This window comes from Nannospalax galili, unplaced genomic scaffold (assembly GCF_000622305.1).
Source record: "Nannospalax galili isolate Female #2095 unplaced genomic scaffold, S.galili_v1.0 scaffold1486, whole genome shotgun sequence".
Taxonomy (NCBI): Eukaryota; Metazoa; Chordata; class Mammalia; order Rodentia; family Spalacidae; genus Nannospalax; species Nannospalax galili.
The window spans coordinates 455,785-470,834 of record NW_008355165.1 but is presented as its reverse complement, the minus strand read 5'-3'; the positions used below and the strand labels follow the sequence as shown (position 1 = coordinate 470,834).

At 40.0% G+C, this 15,050-nt stretch overlaps 1 protein-coding gene across 2 annotated transcripts in view; it reads right to left on the bottom strand.

Moving 5' to 3' along the window:
* The window catches only part of Pip5k1b (phosphatidylinositol-4-phosphate 5-kinase type 1 beta), a 325,417-nt gene that overhangs the window by 287,336 nt on the left and 23,031 nt on the right, over nt 1–15,050 (bottom strand). The gene's annotated exons all lie outside the window — the stretch shown is intronic.

Genomic DNA, 15,050 nt, shown 5'->3' with positions numbered 1-15,050 from the left:
TATATATGAGTATTTTGGCTAAATGTATATAACTGCCCCATACACTCATACCCATGAAATAAAATTAAAAGAAGCACAAGCAAAACACATAAAACTGTTTTACTTAACCCAAATAGCATTTCTTCTAAATGTTTACATTTTATGCTTAGACCTATTATCTGTATTGAGTTGATCTTTTTATGTGAGGTATTAAGTAGAGATTGAGGTCCGTGTGTGTGTGGAAACCAGCTCTTCTAGCTCTATTGAAGTTCCTCTGTACTTCTGCACAAAAACCAACTGACCACATTTATGTACATGTCTTTCTGGACTCTTCCATTCTATTGACTCTGAGTTCTACTGAAATCTCTGGAAAACGAGCATTTTATTTTCCTGTTTGTCCTGCCAAGTGTATCTTTTAACTTTTTTTTTTTTTTCAGGTTCTGTGCTGGTTGGTTTTTGTCAACTTGACACAAACTTAGAGACGCCTGGGCAAAGGGAACATCAGCTGAAGAATGCCACATCTGTGAGGTATTTTCTTAACTGCTAGTTGATGGGTGGAGGCAGCCCACTAGGGGTGGTGCCATCCCTGGGCAGGTGACCTTGGGTAAGAAAAGTAACTGAGCCAGCAGAGGAAGCAAGTAAGCAGCTTCCTTCCATGGCCTCTGCTTCAGTTCCTGCCTCCAGGTTCTTGCCTTGAGTTCTTGCCTGACTTCCCTCAGTGATGGATTGCGACCTTGGAATTAGAAGAAGAATGAGGTTTTAACCTTTAAAAAAGATCTCCATTTCATTTTAAAATATACTGGTTCATACAGAAAAATTCATTTTTAATGCAACTAACACAGATTATACATACAGAACTCTTAGCTAGTTTAAGGTTTCAAGGAAAGTTTAAAAAATGATCTCTTGTTTATTCTCAATCAAAACAAAGGTGTCCCATCAATGGATCAAGAACCATATCTGTGTATCCCTCAATTTGAAATATCCAACTATGAGATTTTGACTTAAATAAATAAGACAACCCCCCTCAAAGGCTAGATTGTGTGAAGATGTTTGAGCATTGTGTTCCCTGTGAGTATAATAAAAACATGTGTTTATGGTTGATGAATAATCATAGGAGAAAATGAGACTGAGGAAGTGTAAACTGAGGCCCATTAATTGTATTTTAACTCCTTTACAAATGATGGAATCAAAACACAAGGTTGGAGAATTTATACACGAAGTTGAAAAATTTACAAAAGATTGTGAACTTTGTAGACAAGCGTGGTGGGGCATGCCTTTAACCCCAGCACTCAGGAGGCAGATCTCTGTGAGTTCAAGGCCAGCCTGGTCTATATATCAAGTTCCAGGCAAACTGTGACTATAGGGAGACCCTGTCTCAAAGACCAAAAACAAGAAAAAAGATTGTGAACTTTTTTTTATAGTCAAAACATACGTCCTAACTCCTTTATAACCTAGTAAAGCACAGATACCTTGGACCCTTGTGAGCTGTGTTTTTATCTTATCAGACTGAACTCCAGTCCAAAGTACCTCAGGGACCACCCTATGATCTCATTTAAGAAGAAGAAAAGTCCCTTAGAAATCCTTTAAACAAGAATTTTCAGAAGCCAGGAAAATCTCTCTATGCCCATTGTTAAGACACTTAAAGGCAACGCTTTCCAAAGCAGCTTGCACCTGTGTGTGTCTTGGGGCTGAACTATCTTTACAGTGCATCTTCCTCTACCCTAATATCTATACTTCACACTAAGCTAAATCCTTTTCTTAATAAACTTCAACATGTTTGAAAAAAGGAAAGAAAACAACTGAAATTCAAAAATTAAATGTTCATAATAGTTACAACTAAATCAAAACAGGGGTGTGGGGAAGATGGTGGACGAAAGTAAAAAACTGATGACTGTGGACAAAGGGATAGTGCACTGCAAGGTGGAGGCCAGTCCCACGTGGAGAAGGCTATGAAGTCTTCTAAGCTGGACAGGAGGGACTCATCCAGAAATCCTTAAGGGGCAGGCCTTTACCCTGAGCAAGAAAACATGTTGGCTGTCCTTAGATCAAAGGGAGTTATCTTTTTTTTTTCTTTTTTTTTTTTCTTTTTTTGTCTTTTTGAGACAGGGTCTCCCTGTAGCCCCAGCTGTCCTGGAACTCACTATATAGACCAGGCTGGCCTTGAACTCACAGAGATCCGCCTGCCTCTGACTCAGAAGTGCTGGGGTTAAAGGTCTGTGCCACCACGCCTGGCTGGGGATTATCTTTCTAAAGCACTCTTCATTTGATGCACTCGCCTGCAGTGCTAAGTGAACCTTGTATGGAAGGTTGAAAACACAGATGGTTTAATATAATTCTCAAAGGAAGCAATCCCAAGGGTTTGCAGACTGAAAAGCAAAGGGTCCCTTCTCAGAGTACTTTTAAGAGTCTGTTCAATCTAGAAATACTTGTAAGAGTTCATTTAGTCTAGAAATTTGACTAAACTCACCTAAGACCACAAGAATGAACTTGGGCGGCCTGACAGAACATGCGAGGGGGAATGGAGCAGAGCGATTAATTGCGCCCCACCCCTTGTCACCCCCAACTTTCAGATAAGAACTTAGATGCAAGAAGGTGAGGCCACCGGCTTACCCAACACAACTAGTTCACGGCAGTGCCAGAAGTGGGGCCCCACGCTTTCCCTCCTTGTCCTTCAGTCTTATATAATGCTTTCATATCAACCACTCACAGGTGGACCCAGCCTTTCCCCACTATGCAAGGATTAACCTTAAAATAAGTACTTTCACCACATATATACTATTGGATTTATTTTTAATTGATGAATTTTGAGAAAACCAAAAAGGAGGAAAATCAACAGCAGTTTCAATTTTATTTATTTTTTAAAATTTTTTATTTAGTATTTTTATTTTATGTGTATGAGTGTACTGCCTGAATATATGCAAGTGCGCACACGTGGTGCAGTGCCTGCAGAGGTCAGAAGAAGGCATCAAATTCTCCTGAACTGGAGTTACAGATGGTTGTTAGCTGCCATGTGGGCACTGCGAATCAAACCTGGGTCCTTTGCAAGAGCAGCTAGTACTCTTAACCACTGAGCCATCTCTCCAGCCTCAAGCAGTTTCAATTTTAAATACAACCTGATTTTTTTTAAATTCTCATTATTTCCTGCAAATTTTTATTTGATTTTGGGTTATTTTCATATTTGATGGATAGCAACTTTATATTTCATAGAACACATATTTATACTACAAGTTTAGCTAACTCAAACTCTGTGCCATACTATATATCACAGACAGACAGACAGACAGACAGACAGACACGCACGCACGCACGCACGCACGCACGCACGCACACACACACACGACTGATAAATTTTTCTATCCAAGTCCTAAGAATGTTTCCTAAGCTAGGGTCAAGCAAAAAGCTGATTACCTGGTAGTGGAATTTCCTCTCAGGCTGACTGGCACTCAGTCATGGCCTGTCTTACGAATTTATTTAATCATTCCGTCATCCACCAATATCTCTCTTTGTGTGCCTAAGAAGACCCATGAGAAATTTTTGCCAAATGCCTCTATGTCTGTGACACTCTCTTCTGATTGAGAAGCACCTGTCAAAATAGGAACTATGGTGACTGGTCAGAGAGACTAGTAAGTTCTTGCTGGAATCCAAGGATAGGACAAATCTCTTCTATGGATACACAAATAATGTATTTGATGTTAACATAGAATTTTTACCAGGAAGCATTTCATACATGACTAGTTTTAGCAAATGGCCTGTCAGTCTCTTCTCTCTCTCCCTCCCTCCCTCTCTGGTTGCGGCCAGAGGTTGACTTTGAGTATTATTCTCTATACCTGTTCGCCTTAATTTTTGAGACAGGTGTCTTCACAGAATCTATAGCAAACTGTTTCAGCTAGACTGGCCAGCCACTGAGCCCCTGAGATCTGCCTTTTTCCACCCCTGCAGCACTAGGGTTACAAGTGGGTGCTGTCACACTGGGGTTTTCCATAGGCTCTGAGCTTGCCACCCCAGGTACTCATGCTGGGACAGCAAGCACTTTACTCACTTCAGTCAACTCCCCAGCCCCAGCAGCTGGACTTCTTATTTGATTTTTTAAATTAAATCTAGTAAATTTTTTGTATGTGGAGAGTATGTGAGTGAGTGAGTGAGTGTGTGTGTGTGTGTGTGTGTGTGATGTAAGCACTCTTGTGCCATATCTTGTGAGTAGAGACCAGAGGACTACTTGCAGGAGTCCATTCTCTCCTTCCACCATGTGGGTGCTGAAGACTGAACTCAGGTTGCCAGGCTTGGTGGCAAGCACCTTTATCCACTGAGCCAGCTTACTGGTTCCCCTGGACTTTTTAGAGCACTATCCAGAACATTATCTGGATGCCTCAGAGCTTCTGGAACTTCTCGCACGTCTCCAAGATTTTATTCTACAATGATCTATTCTATTCATATCTGCTAACTGATGCCTGCAGCACCCCAAGATCTGATTGTGTGTGTACCAGAAATAGGCACTCAAATTACTGGAAAGATCTTTCACTGTCCACTGAATCCCTTTTAATGATACCTTTTCCATTTCAAATATCATTTCTTAATTGAGATGTAACATCAATATACTTAGTTCCACATAAACCATTTATTAATGCTAGCCTCACCTACTTATTTAAGCAATATTCTACCTCCGTCTTCACTCTAGTTCCAGATATAACAAGCAAAAAAAGAGCAATCATTCTCAAAAATATCAGTGACACACCACACATGCACCCATATCCCCAAAACATTCAACAGAGAAATTAAATTCACACACAAATGAAATGCTGTTTTGAAGCATTCTACAGAAACATACCTTTGAATGTGAAAAAAAAAAAAAGAAACTGGTGAGGTTGTGGAGAAAAGGACATAGTCACATATTTACTGATAATATAGCCATATATTTGGAGAACAAATAGATAAGATGTTCATGGCCTTTGGCCCAGGAACCCCACACCTGCACATTTATTTTAACAGATACATTCAGAAAAAGAAAAAGGTCAAAGTGTACAAACATAGGAGGTATAAGAATATCACACGAGCGCTAAACTAGATGCAGTCTAAGAATCCAAAATGCCACAGAAACAAAACAACATATAAAACAGGCACTGTGGTGGGCTGAATAATGGTCTCCCAGAGACATGCCCAGCTGAATCCCCACAATGCACCTGTGAATGGCACCTCATATGGTAAATGGAATGTTGCAGAAGTGATTAAACTGAAGCTCTAGGAATGGGAGAGTACTGAGGTAGGGCCAGTGCAATCACAACAGTCTGTAGCAAAGGGGGACAGGAGTGTCAGATGGAGAGGAGGGCCCTGATGACGGCAGTGGAGATGGAAGGGGGCAGGCAGGGGCTGAGGGAGACTTGAACAGAGGAAGTGGCTGAGTCAGGGAACGAAGGCAGCCTCCAAGCACTGGAACAGCAAGGGAAACGAGCACCTCAGGGAGGAATGTAGTCCTTACAGCAAGTCCAGTTTAAGACTTCTGACCTGTTGAGCTAGAGGATAATAAATCTGTGTCCTTTTAAGACATTAAATTTATATTAATTGTTTATAGTAACAAGAGGAAACAGGTCACAAACTATTTTACAGCTGCTTAATCATAAAATTAACAAAGAATAGTGTTACAATATGCAGGAGGCAGGTGGTAAGCATACACTGTAATGGGTGAACTATTAAAGAGATTAAAATTAATATGGATTAGCATATACTAATATATGAAAAGACCTCTTAATTGGTCTCCCCACTTCTGCCGTTTAGTCCCTACTATCGATAATGGCCAGTGTGGTCCTTTTCCAAGTGTGAAATCAGTTACCTTATTTCTCTACTCAGAAGCCTTCAATGGTTCCTATATACTTGAAGCAAAGGCCCAAGACCCAACAGCTACCTATGTATCATTTTCAAACTGGCACTTAGCTCTGGGGATAGCCAGTTGCACATGCTTTCTGTGAGTGGTGTCCTCTGCCCAGGCATGCATGTTGGCCCTCACTCACTCCATCTCTCTGCCATGCAGAACCCACTCCAGCCTCACATGCTATTTATGACAGGTACTGAGCACACTCCTGATTCAGGCCCTTTGCACCTTTTGTCCCCTCTACCTGAGACACTTTTCCTAGCGGTGTGTGGATCTTGTTTCTGCTAAATGCCACCTGATCATGGGGCTTTCTTCAACCATGTTATTTAAACAACAATTTCAATGCCCCATCCAGGAACTTTCCAAGTCCCTTATCTTTTCTCTATATCATGTATTACCCCCTGACATAATCAAAAACTACCCATTTGTTACCTATCTTCCTGAATTAGATGTGACTCCATGAGATTACAGCAGTTCTGTTCACTGATACACCCTTAGGGCTTAAGTGAGTTCACACAGAGGGTGTTAAATAGAAACTTGTTCAGTGAGTCAATTTAGACCAGAGCTGACTTCAGAGAAATAATAGAAGCTTCCATATTAATACAGCTGGGTAATATGAGCCATATAACTTCATACAGAAGAATCATGAAAGTGTTTTAACAGACCAGAAGTCAGTAACTTCTGACGGTCGTATTTTTAGAAAATTCTCAATCTAACTATAAATCCTTTCTTCATTTGCTGTGCATGATTTTTTAAAATCCCAATTAATCATGAGGTATCCTCTGAAACCAAATGAGTTCTTTTAGGTCTGTCTCTCCCTCTGCCTCTGTCATGAAGTTTCATCATATTTGTGCTACCAGAATCTCAGACACTCTCATCTCTTCGGGTCACACAGCCTTTAAAAATCCTAAAAGCTATTTAATTTCCATTGGTGGGGTTTTTTTTTTTTTTTTTTTTTTTTTTTTTTTTTTTTTTGTCTCTTTTGAGACAGGGTCTCCATGTAGCCCTATCTAGCCTGGAAGACACTATGTAGACCAGGCTGCGTCCAAGTGCTGGGATTAAAGGCATGCCCCACCATTGGCTCCATTCGTGTTTTTCAAACCTGCTCTGGAAACAAGTCTTATGGCCAGAATTTTTTTTCTTTATACTTACACATTCCAAAGCTCTGAGACAGGAAATGAGCCAAAATGAGCCAAGAGCATTCTGAAGTGCTAGAAAGTACAAAGAGATAAACCCCTCAGCACTGAGGTAATGATGAGGAATGTGGAGCAACCGAAAGAAGAAGCAAAAAGAACCCCAAGCTGGGACAGTCGGAGTTACAAAATAAAGTGATATTTGAATACAACTCAAAGGTTTTTTTTTAAAAAATGGGTTGCTGATGAGACAAGTGATTGAATAAATAAATGGAGAGCGTAAACAAATCTTCCATGCAGAAGAATTCCACGTAATTTTTGTGTGTGTGTCTTTTTGACAGGGTCTCCCTGTAGCCACAGGTGGCCTGGATTCACTATGGAGAACTCACAGAGATCCGCATGCCTCTGCCTCCCAAGTGCTGGGACTAAAGGCATGTGCTACCAAGCTCAGCTCAGAATTCCACATAATTTTATAGATACTTCTAGCCTAAATGAAAAGGAACATAACTTCCCAGTCCTATTTTGTGAGCTAAACTAGTGACTTCCTGATAAAGACTGCGGCATGGAATGAAGGGAAGTAAAAAGCAAACTTTACAGTGAGGGAACTTGGCGAGCACTACTTCAGCCAGGTAATGAAGAGCAAGATCAGCAGGGTTAGCCCTAGTAACTTACTCCCCTTCATGTGATGTGATGAGAAGGACATTTTATCTCCAGGACACATTACTCCAGCCTAATAATGAGATGAGAAAAACATCAGACAAATCTCCATTGAGGAACCTTCTACAAAACACTTGACAATCATTCTCAAAATTGCCAAGGTCATGAAAACCAAGGAAAATCTGAGACTGTCACAGTCAAGAGGAACCTAAGGGAGCATGTGATAGGAATGTTCTGAAAGAAAATATGATTGAGGAAAATGGTAAGTCTAAATAAACTGTGGACTTTAGTTAAAAATCATTATCAGCTCATAAACTGTGACAAATAGACCATATAGATGTGAAGACAAAAGCAGAGGGAACTGGAGGTGAGGCACCAAGAATTATCTGTACTACTATTTGTAATATTTCTTGACTGTAGTTTGAATCTGTATTCTCCAAAGGCCCAGGTTGTAGAGGCTGGTTCACTGGCCTGTGGTGCTAGTGAGAGACAGCAGAACTTTTAGGAGCTGGGGCTACGTGGACAGAACTTATATCATTGGAGTTGTAGTTTTTTGCCCTTGTCTTTTAGAGACAGGGTCTCTTTGTAGCCCCAGCTGTCCTAGAACTCACCATGTAGACCAGGGTGCCCTTGAACTCACAGAAATCTGCCTCCCAAGCACTGGGATTAAAGGCGTGTGCCACCACACCCAGCTCTGGAGTTGTGTTCTTGAAGGACTTTGGGACCCTGGTCCTTCTTGGCTGCCCACAAAGTCAGCAGTTTTCTCCACTACACACAGCAACCATGGTGTACTATCTCATCACAGTCAACTGACCATGGCCTTGCACTTTTGAAACTGTGAGTTAAATGAATTCTTTCCTCACTTAAAGTTGATTTTCCTCAGGTATTTCATCATAACAGATGGTTAACATACCCTCTAAATCTAAAAGTACTCTAAAGTCAAGTTTGCTAAAAAATTTCAAGGAGTTCATGACCACTGTCTTCAAAAGCTTTTCAAGTTTCCACATCATACAGTATTTCATCCTTAATGGTCAGTGTCAAATCTAATAAAGGAAGTTTCTCTATTATATTCTAAGTGGCAGAAACAGGCCAACAGGTATGAGGGCCTGTTAGTCATCCAGCAGAAGCTGATACTGTCACTTCCTGTTGCTTTTCCCAGTTTTTCAGTGTGTAGTAACAAGGTATAAGCCTCGTCCTCCATCTGTCTGGTTGGCAATAGATTCCCACAACAGTCAAGCAGATGGACTGCCCACGCCTTTAACCTCACCAAATGCTCTGCAGAATTGCCTTTCTATCAAACTGTGGGTTCATACATAAGGCAAGTTCTTTATCAGTCCCATTTCTCTTCTCTTACATAGACATTTTCTCATTGTGAATCTCTGGGCCATTTGAAGCCATAGGCGCAAATATCGGTCATCACTTAAATAAAAGTATAGCGCAAAGTAGGAAGGTCTGCCTGCTAACACATCCCTTACTAGCCCAGACTTAAGCAGACATACTTTGTTCTTGTCCTCTCCCATCTAGGTTCCACACCTTGGAGAGCATCCTGTTCAGGCAGCTCAGCTCTGTTGGTCTCCCCCGCCCCCTGTCTCTCGTCTTTTTGAGACAGGGTCTCCCTGTAGCCCCTGCTGACCTGGAACTCACTGTGTAGGCCAAGCTGGCCTTGAACTCACAGAGATCACCTGCCTCTGCTGGGATTAAAGGTGTGTACCACCACGCCCCATGCCAGGACATCTCTTTTCCACTGCTTCTTCTAAGCTTCACTAATTCTGCATGGCACCCACATAGCTGTGGCCCTTTTACCGGTGTAGTCTTTGCCTTCTGTGAGCACTAATTAAAATTCAGCTACTTTGCATTCCCAGCAACATTGTATCTCACAAGCAGACCTTCTCAAGTACATTGTGAGCTCCTTACTGGAAGGGGCCTCATGGATTTTTCTCTGTGATATTTTCTGGAAATATCAAAACTAAAGGGATACAGAAAAAAAAAAGTACAAAGAGGGGCATTCATAGCAGCAAGTGCCTACCTTAAAAAATAGAAAGATTGAGCTAAGTTTAGACCTCAATGGTAGTGCTTGCCCAGAATGTACCAGGCCTTGGGTCCAATTCCTAGCACTACAACAAATAAAGGTCATATACATATATGCATACATACTTCAAACTAGCAACCTAGCAATGCATCTCAAGGAACTAGAACAGCAAGAACAACCCAAACCCAAAATTAGTACAAAAACCAAACAGTAATAAATGAAATAGAGCTGATAAAAACAATACAAAAATTGAGAGCCAGGCACAGTGGCACACACCTTTAATCCCAGCAATCCAGAGGCATAGGCAGGTGGATCTCTGTGAGATTAAGGCCAGCTTGGTCTACATAGTGAGTTCCAGGCCAGCTGGGACTACAGGGAGACCCTGTCTCAAAAACACATAAACAAACAAATAAACAAAAAGATTAATGAAATAGTTGTTTTAAAAAGATAACTGACAAAATTTCAGATGTATTAATTAAGAGGGGAATCTCAAACACAGACAAAAGAAATAAGAGAAAAATATGCAAGTCGGTACAGTTTGAACTGCATTGGCATGTGGATTTACAGCTTTTGGGAGTGGGGTAACTCTGCAGTGATAAGCCAGCATGCTGGAGGAGTGCCCCACACCGGAGTCACATGCATACTTAGGGTCACTGTGTAGTGACAAACCAGTGTGCAGAGTACCCTGCAGCAGTATCACATGCATGCACCAGGGAACATGCAGCAAAGTCCCCTCAGCAATCTCTTTCTCATTTCCCATAGGCAATTCTGTGGTCAGCTTCTTAAGAGTTTCTAAAAATAAGTTACCAGCAATTCAATTACACAACTACATGAGTATTTACAATCACCTGTGGCCCTTGTCTAAATTAAACAACCTTCTATTATGGGGAAGAAGGTGCCAAAGTTCTCTGCAGGTGCAGAGCACTAAGACTTCATCAGCATCACCACCACCAAGATGGTCTGCTTTTAAAAACATGTCCACCCACCATGCCAGTCATTGTAATGTCCAATCCATTCAACCCAGAATGATTCAGCTTTGACTGAGGGCAGGCAGCCTTTCTGCTCCGCCATGCTCTTGCCAGCATTCCCAGGCCAGCTGCTGCCTAACAACAGTCTAGACAGCTCTGCCCAGAAAAAGCTCTGTTCTTCCTATAGCTATTAGACATAATCATTTGTTTTCTTTCAGGTCTCACCAGCTTCTCCTTGCTGAACCCAAGTGTTTGGTTTAGCTACAAACTTAAGACCAGTGCTTCTTACTACGATCCCCTTTTCACAAACTGTAGGTAGTCACAGTTTTGTTTACAAAGAGAGATCTATGGATGAGAATTTTAAAACATGTTATGGCTAATCCTTGATGTCAACCAAGCATCAGTTAGAAATGAAAAGAGAATGAATCTGTTTTGAATCCCAAACACATTAAAAACTGTAATTAGAGATGCACTTTAGCTTATAATATTGTGGTGAATAAACCCACCATAAGCTGAAAATATTATACACTGAAAATATCCTTAATATATCTAAAACTACCAAAACATCATAGTTTGGCTTCCCTAAGGTAAATATGCCCAGATGTCAGCCTATAGATGGTCAAAGTCATCTAACACAGAGGCAATTTATAATACATAAAAGTTCCTGTAACACATTGAATCATATACTGAAGACAAAAAAACAAAACAGTTATACAACCACATTGTGATGTAAGCATAAAAGTGTCATTTGAATTTATGTTTGGGAAACAGCTTCAGATAATTTGTAACAGCTCTATTAAACAAAGGGATTCACATAATTCAGTCAGCAAGACTTTGGAGTAAAGGGAATTCCATTTGACAACATTTTATTTATTGAAAATTAAATAAGACCCTCACTCAAGGAATTTAAGATCAACAGCTAAGACATTCCTACAAATAACTGAAAATACATTTTGCAAGGTGATAAAGTCCCATTAAGAGAAGTGGAAATAAAATACTTATCTCCTCTACTTCACTGCTTACTCCAGTGTACTGGGAAGGATTCCAGGATTCACGTTGTCAGCAAGATGGCCATTGGACTAGCCCACTGGGGCCTAGGAAGGGTGCTAGTGGCAGAGGTACAGGAAGCCATGCAGATGAAGCAGCAGGAAGAGGCTGTAAGTTGTTTCCATGCCTCCTACACCTCTGTCCACAGATAGCATAAAAGGGTTGTAGTTTATTATAACATATTTCCTGAAGTGCACTGAAAAAGAGGCAATTTTCAAAAGCAAAGGGCATAATTCTAACCCTTCATCACTTTTAAAAGTGTTACTCTCAGTAATGTCATAGCATGGATTTGCCCTGTGCACTAGCCTGTCTTCAAATCTGAAAAGGAATATCATCACACTTCCTAACTTCAAAGCTAATTTGGAACCTTAAAGCTGGTGTTTCCCCTAAGTGTAGACACATTCAGCACTTTTGACAACTTACTTCTATTTTGTTATTGTTGTTGTTGTTTCGGTTTGGGTGTTTTTTTTGAGACAGGGCCTCACTGTGTAATCTTAGATGGACTGGAACTTATTATGTAGGCCAGGTTGACCTCAAATTCTCAGAGATCTGCCTGTCTCTACCTCTGGGATGCTGGAATTAAAAACATGTACTGCTTTTAATTGTGTTGCCCTTCCGTAATTATGTGTGGTTTCCCTGGTTCTCCTAATCTACTGTAAATGAAAAAATTGTCTATTTTAATTTTATGTGTATGAGTGTTTGGTCTACTTGTATGTAAGTGGACCACATGCATGCAATGGCCACAGAGGTCAGAAGAGGGCATCAGATCCCCTGGAACTAGAGTTAAGGATGGTTGTTAGCTGCCATGTGGGTGCTGGGAACCAAACCCAGGTCTTCTGCATGAGTAGCCAATGTACTTAGCTGCTGAGCCATCTCTTCAACCCCTACTATAAATTTCTTGAGGGCAAGGGCCACATGTTTGTTTTTCAATGGCCATCTCACTGCAGCCCTTCCTTCTAAAAGTTATCACTTTGCCTTGGCACCTTACAAAAAGTTTTGCTCCTAAAAAGCACAGGGAGGTATCCTTTAGTTAGTTCCTACTACCCACATTTCTTTATTACAGTTAACCCTCTCAATGATCGACAGAAATGGGCAGCATATGCCTCATTTTAAACACTGTTCTTTGCTGAGAAGACAAAGAGACTGAGCCATCTTAGACCTGTCTGGTACACCGCTGCAATGTCAAGTTTAACTCTTTCCAAATTCCTCACAAAACATATACCTGTTTAGGCACCAGTGATAGCAGAAATTGTACTGGTGCCAGATGTACTCATAAACTGAAATATGACACCTTTTAGACATCAAGACTCTAAAGCAGTCCTCAATCAAGGCATGTGACCCTTGAAACTAAATTAGCACATATTTTGAAAGGAATCTATAGGCTGTGCTAAAGGTGACTTTCCTTGGCAATGGAGACTTTGGAGGCCATATCTACTTACTCGTTAATGATTGAAGGACCAGTTAGGTGGAGCAGATTTTAACCAAGATTTCAAGGAAGCTAGTATCCAGTCTGGACCCATTTCGGGATAATCTTTTCTTGTAGAAGGGGATAATATCTAGGACCATCATATTAAAAACTGAAATCTAAAACAACTGAGAAATCTCTTGGTCCCTTTCCTGTCTCTATCCTGGTTGATGTATATTTGTACCTAGCACATATATAAAAGCTACTCCACCCATGTTAAGGATTCTAAAAAATTTATTGTCCCATTCAGTACAACCTGATAGGACAAGCTCAAAGATTTTATTTCTCAACACAGCCCAGATCAAATTCCATTACAATGGCTCCTATAAGCTTACTAAAATCCCCTGCTTTTCTGGAATTTGGTTGTATATAACATCAGAGTATTCTGCTAACAATCAAAACTTTTAGAGAGTTTGCTTTAATGTAATTGGATGTGGGCTGTGATTATAGATCTAAAACTTTCTTTAAAGCAACTTTTAATCAAAAAATAAATTTTTAGCTCCTGACATGGCTCACTTTTTAGAGATCAATGTTACTTCCAGTAAGACATGAAGGACATTTCTTCAATCACTTTATCTTTGCCTACATTAGATGCAGCATCATCTGTATCCCTGGCTGTAGGTATCAGGCATACCCCGCATCCTGTTGGCCTTGTCCATTATTTTCTACATCTTATAATATGTTTTCTTTATGTAACTTATTTTCAGCTGGGCAGGGTAGCTCATGCCTGTATTCCCAGAAGGAGGCTGAAGCAGGAACACTGAATTGGAGGCCAGCTTGGGCTATAAAGTGAGTTCCAGGCCAGCCATGGCTACAGAATAACAACCTATTTCAAATAAACCAAGTTAAAAACAAAACAAAGTGAATTGTACTCTCTTATATTTTTCATATGTAATCAAATGAATAATAAAAGGTAAACAAAGTCAAATCAAATTGTACATAAGTAGTCTATGTCTTGTTTTTAGCAGGATATACAATTATAAGCAATTTTCACAATATTGTATTTTCTCCACAGATTTCTGCATAGTACTTTATCTTCAAATAATATTCTGTCTTTAGGAACTATTATAGTTTAATCATTTATCCAAATGTCAGGTATTGAAATTATTTTAAACCTTTCATCATCATTATTATTAACATTGTTCTGACATTATTCTATTTTTCTTCCTGTGATTTTTTTTTTCCTTTTAAAAGAGAAATTACTGGCTGGGTAGGGTTATATATGCCTAGAATCCCAGCATTTGTAAGGCTGAGGCAGGAAGATCTTGATTTCTTGATTTTGAGGCAAGCCTGGGTTACATAGGGAAACTCTGTCTCAAAAGCAAAACAAATCAAAAAATTTAATTACTGGGTCAAAGGGTAGGTTCAGTGAAATGGCTTTTGTTGGTTCTCTTTAGGGCATATGTCCTTTTTTTTTTTTTCCAGTTTTATGGCTTAAACCAAGAATATACTAATTTGAGTGATAACTATTATATGTAAATGCACAATTCTGCAGAGTCATATCAACCTTGTAACATTTCATTTTTTAATAAAAATCCATTTTAAAATTAGTTTATTTTTGTTTTATGTGTCTAAGTTTAATTTTGTGTGAGTGTATGTAGGTGCACCCATGCATGCAGTGCCTATGGAGGTAAGAAGGGGGCATCAGATCCCCTGGAGCTGGAGTTACAGATGACTGTGAGTCAGCCCTCATTTTATTTTTTTAACCTCTGTTATCTTATCTGAATTTCCTTAATTATTATGGGTGATTACTTGGTCTTTTATATGTAAAAAAAAAGAAGATAGTTCCTAACCTTTGGCTACCTATCTAAATAAAGATCCTATGTTCCCTAGCTATGTGTGCTTTGCATAATCTGAATGTGAGCCTTCATGTATATGTGGCTATTTTCTGTGTGTGTGGTGTGTGTGT